Source organism: Pinus tabuliformis, chromosome 2_2, assembly GCF_031772625.1.
Source record: "Pinus tabuliformis cultivar Carrire ecotype Pingquan chromosome 2_2, CPIR1, whole genome shotgun sequence".
Classification (NCBI taxonomy): Eukaryota; Viridiplantae; Streptophyta; class Pinopsida; order Pinales; family Pinaceae; genus Pinus; species Pinus tabuliformis.
The window spans coordinates 344055703-344062333 of NC_142300.1; positions in this window are offsets into that span (position 1 = coordinate 344055703).

A 6631-nucleotide genomic window follows, 5' to 3' on the forward strand; every position below is an offset into this window, starting at 1 on the left:
TATAATTGTAATTTTAGTTTCAAATTTTTGTTAAGATAGTTAGTTATCATGATTGTGTGCAATGTGTGTTTGTAGTCAAATGATGTCATGGATTATTCATTACTCATTGTAGTTGATGAAGAGCATTGTGAGATGGTTTAGCTAATAATAGACTTATACAATGCTCAGTTTTGGTAAAATACACTCATACATTTTCTTTGAAATATATTTTCTCATATTTGATTTTCCATTTTAGGTAACATTATTGATAATTTCAACATGCTTGGGTCATACCATGTATCTATCAATGTTTCAAAGATGAATACACTAATTTTTTTTCTTTTTCTTTGTTTCAAATTTCAATACATGAAGTTTAGTTTACATTGGTGATAAAGCCAACATTTCTTGCTATGATGTTTTTTATGCAACGAAGTTTCCTAATGATGATAGACTAATGATTGCGATGATATTACAATTGAGAAATTGAGCATTCATTATAGAGGTATATTCTCTTGGTATTTCACTTTTATGATATGACCAAGCAATGAGTGTTGGCAGTCAAATATTTCATTGTTTGTGACCATCATTTATGTGAATAGGTCATGGGTTCCTTGATTTGAAGGGTTAGGAGAAGCTCATTTTAAGTTCCTCATGTGGATCTAGCTATCAACTGAAGTAAAATATGCCCATCTTCTTTTTCTTTTCCTTTTTAATTCTTCTAATAATATCTTCTAGTTGAATATTGTCTTTCATTTTCTAGTCCAATTATCTTCAATGCTCTAATATTGAACTTGTTTTATGCCATGAATAAATAATTATGCTTGATTTTAAAATGCCTCCTTGACTTATTTTTTCCAACCAACTAAAGTTAAGTGTATTAACACCATTTTCTAAACTCAAAAGGTTTCTAAATTTATCATTTAAGGTGATATGATTTTCTTTATCCTTGATGAGATGTATCAAGACGTTTTCTTTCAATTTTATATCCTTTCGATGGTTGGTTAATTGTAAGTAAGTTTTGATTTCTTGTTGTTTTACATTAAGGTAGATTGGGCTTTTGGTCTTTATGCTCACTTTGGGTCCATGTTTTGTAGTGATGCACTAGAATTATGCATGGTTGTTAGTTGGAGCCAATGGTTATCAAGAAACAATGTGAGCTTTAAACATATGGCTCCATTAATGGGAACATATCTTATCACAGTTCAATAGATTGGCGGTACTATGATTTTGGTCTTTATGCTCACTTTTGTGTCCATGTTTTTTAGTGGCTAGAACGATGCATGGTTTTTAGTTAGAGATAGTGGTTATCAAGAAACAATGAGCTTTAAACATGCTTCTCCATTAATGTAAACATCTCTTGTTACAATTCATTATATTGGTGGCACTACGGATAGTCAACAATTGACGAATCCTAATATTGACCAATGTCACTTTAATGCACTATGGATTCCATCCCTATTTACTATACTTTCAACATGTTCAAATTAGTAGATTCCATTGCTGGTTATTATTTTTCTTACCATATTTATTTTTCCCACTGTAATCCAATTCTCTATGGATTTTTTGTTATTCCCCTAGATCTATTCTTGCCAGTCTAATTCTTTAAAGGGTTAGCTCAATGGAAGAGAATATTCTTTACAAGTAGGAGGTTCATGGTTCAATTCCATTGTACCCTGTTATTTAGATGGAATTATGAGGATTAGTTTTTGGTGATAGAGGTTCTTTTGACTATCATCAATGAGCTTATGGTGACATTTTCTACCCTCACCAAAATATGAAATCGTGACAGTCAATGAACACCACCATATATATGCGTCAATAGTGACGGCCATGAAAGGTCAATCACCATAAATCATTCATGTTCATATGAAATGATCACGGTCAATGAACATCACCACATATATATGAATTAATAGGGATGGTCATGAAAGGTCCATCACAATAAATCATTGTTGTTCATATGAAATGATTATGGTCACTATCCATCATTATAATCATTATTGGTGACGGACCTTGAACGTCATCACAACACCTATACTTTTGGCGATGCCACCATTGTTGATGTTCAATTTTTTGGTTATGGAGGCTAAGGTTTGTCACTATTGCTCATTTGAAATGGTAACAATCACTATCATTCATTATAAATCTTTATTGGTGAGAGATCTTGAATGTCACCATAACACCTATACTTTTGGCGACGCCACCTTTGGTGACGTTCACTTTTTGGTGACAAAGGTTCTTTTGACCATCACCAATGAGCTTATGATGCCATTTTTCAACCCTCACTAATGACCTTTTTTATTGTGGTGTAAGCAATAATACGTGGGATGTTGCCTTTGTAAGAATCAAACATTGATGAGAGTTCAAGGTGATTCTATTCCAGACACCTATAGATCTCAGACAAGTATTTTCTTGTTCTTTCGTTCTTCAATGCCTCAGGTCTACCTTATTTAGTACCACTTCAAATTCAAACATTTGGACCTACACTAATACTAGCTAGATGAATGAGAATAACTCAAATTTTTATATTAGGAAGTTTATTTATGTGGATGCTAATAATGAGATCGATATATAGTAAATTACATATGAGTAATATATTCTTAGTAATGAAGTGTCTGAAGCAACCCAAGTGATATCATTGTTATGGATATCAATATTCAAAAAAGGAAACACATGATCAGACATTGTTATGCAAACTTATGTATACCCCAGGTCACCATATAAGTGAGAACCTTGGGTGGGTTTTAATTTGGAAAATTGACTTATTTAATTGATATTTCATTTTAGGGATTTTATCCATGGGGTTAGTGATGTCAACTAGTGGAGGATTTAACATAGAAAGAGATCCTAATTACCTAAAATTTTATTTAGGGAAAATCCTTTTTGTATATGGAGATCTTTTACTTTTTGAGGTGGAGATATAGGAATTGTGCTCACAACTAATCATTATTTTTCATTATTAATGTAAGAGTTTTGGGTGCATTAATGTTTCTGCAATAGACCAATACATGCCATGGGATATCATTGTTGTTCTAGAATGGTGAATTAATGGAGGGAGAAAACACAATATCCATGTTGGAAGAGTGCAAAGCCTTGCTTTAGTTAGTGAAGTTGAGACCATAATAGCCTTATGGGGAGAGTGTTGAGCTTATATTACACAATAACCTAGTGGGAAGAGTCTTGAGCCAAAATCACATGATATCCCCTTGGGGTGAGTGTTGATACAATGACCAAGACCCTTTATCTACCCACTAGTTAGTGACGATGATTACCAATATCAGTGAAGTTAGGTCGATTTGAGCATGTACTCATGTTCTACATAGGCATTGTGGATGACACTGATTTACCTAAAAGAAATATCATGCATTAATTTCATTGAACTAATGCTATCTCCAAGTTGAAAAAAAAGGTGCAGTACAAGTTTGAATGTTGAAAATGCTAACCAATAATACGTGGGATGCTGCCTTTGTAAGAGTCAAACATTGATGCGTGTTTAAGTCGATTATGTTCTAGCCATCTATAGATCTCAGTCACGTATTGTCTTGTGCTTTTTTTCTTTAGTCCCCTAGGTCCATCTTATTTAGTATCATTTCAAACATTTGTACAAACTTTGTCAGTTGATAGGACCTTACTCCAATAAGAAATTGAGCACAACAAAAAAACTTGCAGATTCAACATGTACGATTAGAAAAGTTCGCACAAGTCCTTCCTATTATGAAATTTTAATTCTTTTGATGCATGTGAAAGAACTGTTTAGGTTGACCCTAAGTACCACTAGTAAAAATATTGAATTTAAACCATATGAAAATACTAAACACCCTTAATGGAAAAATAATTGCCTCTTTTATTATTTGAAGCATATATTGTATCTATATATTGTTCATAAACATCAAAATTTTAATAATGGTAGTGAAAAAACATCTTTCACAAAGAAATATCAAGACAAGAACCTTCAAATTATTAATGACACCATTGTGTAGAGATGCAGATAATGGGCATTTAACGCATGCCTCAATCTTGCCATAATATAAAATTTTGAGTGGTTGGTTTCCTGTAAATTTACTCCACATCATGTTATAATGTGATATGTGTATGCACATAATTTCTCAAGATCCACATAGGAGAAGGTTTGAGAACTAAGAAATAATATTTATGATGTTACTTGTTTACAAATTTGAGAAAGGCTCAAGGTTTATAGTCAAAATCTAGAAATTCTGTTTCCTAGTGGAATGTGAGACATGCTTGGATTTGTATAGTGTTTCAATGCTTTTTTAGGATCTAGGTAAGTGTGAATGAATAAAAGCTTTATGTAATTGTTCTAAATTTAATTCCCATTCCCTCTAAGTTATAAAAGGGAAGTTAAAACTACTTAGAGTAAGGGACAACATGTTCCATTGCCAAACTTTAACCTTACAGGGAAGTGCACTACACTTGTTTGATACTTCCACACATTTTGAGGGCATGCCAATAGAAATGTCAATGTTTTTGGATACATTGGCGTTGGTTAGTTTTAGAAAAGTCCTCTTTTTCAAATATGTTGTTTTCTTGAAGTAATATTTCCAACCAAGAGGATAAAGTCTTGGCATGCCTAGGAGATAAAGTAATGGTGTTATTTCTTGCATGTATTTGTGATTTATTAGTATTCCACTACTAATTAAATTCACTATGGACCTATCCGTTCAGTAGTATATTACAACAATGATTTATTAAATGAAAATGATTCTAGTTTGTTTGAACGCCATAAATTGAAAACAAATTTAACTTTGAATTAGAAAAATGGAATATATTCGGAAAAATATGTTTACTGATCAAATATAGGTCTATTTCTTGATCATTAAAAAAAAAGCATTCATGACAATAAGCAATGATTTTGGACACGATGAATTACAAAACTCTCTAGCTCAAAACAAGTTAGCATATTCAGTTTTGTATGCATTAGAGAAAAATGAATGAGTAACATTAAGTTTGTTTTGAATATTTATAGAATTATTTTAGAGATTCTAAATGGAAATTGCATGTGCTAATCTTTCTCAATTAGTTATAGAGAAAAGAAGGGGCATACATAATTTGTTGGTTTATGGGAATTTGATTCCTTTTCCCTTGGAGTAGTATGATAACAATTGAAGATTACTATATTGACACTATATTTCTTGTTAGTATCACAATTTACAAAGTCTTGTCTTAATTCTTTTTACTTTCTTGTTGTAATCTTGTGTCAACAATACTTCGCTCCACCCATTAGATTTCTACTCACCAGTTTTATTATTGAAGTGTTACTGCTTCTTAGAGATAACTAGAGGAAACAATAGAACTACAAAAGTGGAGCATGGGACATTCTTAATAGAAATTGCTAGTTTTTTCGTGTTTATTTTCTTTTTTTATACATGTCGTTTGGGCACAAAGTGGCCACTATTGCCCAACTAAAGAAAACTTGTTCAAGTTTCTTGCTTTTATGGGGAAAATTAACATTAACAATATTGTTGATGTTGAGGTATAGATCGTATAAATATTTTATCATCTACTTTGGTTTATATTCCAATGTTAATCGAATTTCATGTCTTATACTCTGCATTGTATCTTCTTTTTGTTTAGAAAAAGAACTCAATATTGATGGTAAGCAGGGTTTGATGTAAGAAGAGAATAATAACACTAGAGTGACAAAATGCAAATTAAAGAGAGGGAAGAGAACTAGTCTAGTGGTACCCATAGAGTCAATATCCCTCATAAGACACACGCATAGAGACTGATGGTCAAGTCTTAAGAGTTGGTGAATTCACTTGTAATGCCTTGGAAACACAATGATTATGTTTTGAAGTGATGAAACAATGTTTCATGTGTAAATTGTACTTCAACAAATATTAAGTTGGAAACTCATATTGTAATACTTGACATTTTATATAATATAATTTGTGGTTAGAATTATTTATAGTTCCATTTGATATTATTTAGTCTTTTAATTAACATGTATAACTTTGTGTTTTCATATTAGATGAAAATGTACATTGCATGGAATTTTTTTAAAAATTTAGTTGGAAAATCATACTAATTAATTTATGCTGATTAATATTGAACACATAAAATCAATCTAAAACTACTAAATTAGTAGTTTATGTCTACTAATGATGAACACAAACAAAATGAATATACGACTAAATTAGTTGTTTATAACGATCATTAATGAAAGTAAATGAAATGAATATAAACTACTAAATTAGTCATTTAAATAATGAATATAAAACCACCATAAAAAGATAAATGACTACTGCAAATTATAAATTTGTGATTACAAATGACGACTATTTTTTGCATATATACGATTATTAGTACCTAATTTATAGCATCTTATAACGCAACCAAAATTTATTCATATTTATTTGGTCATTAATTGGTTTCAAACGATGACTAAAGTTTTCATATATATGACTATTAGTAGCTAATTTAAAATATCTTATAACACGACCAACATTTTGGTCGTATTTCTTTGGTCATTAATTTGTATTCTTGGGTGATTATTTAGTAATATATTTTGTTGTATATTTGTTCCATAATTGTGGTAATCAATGACCAAATCAATGACTACATTAATGACCAAATCAATGACTAAATCAATGACTACATTAATGACTAAATCAATGACTACATTAATGACCAA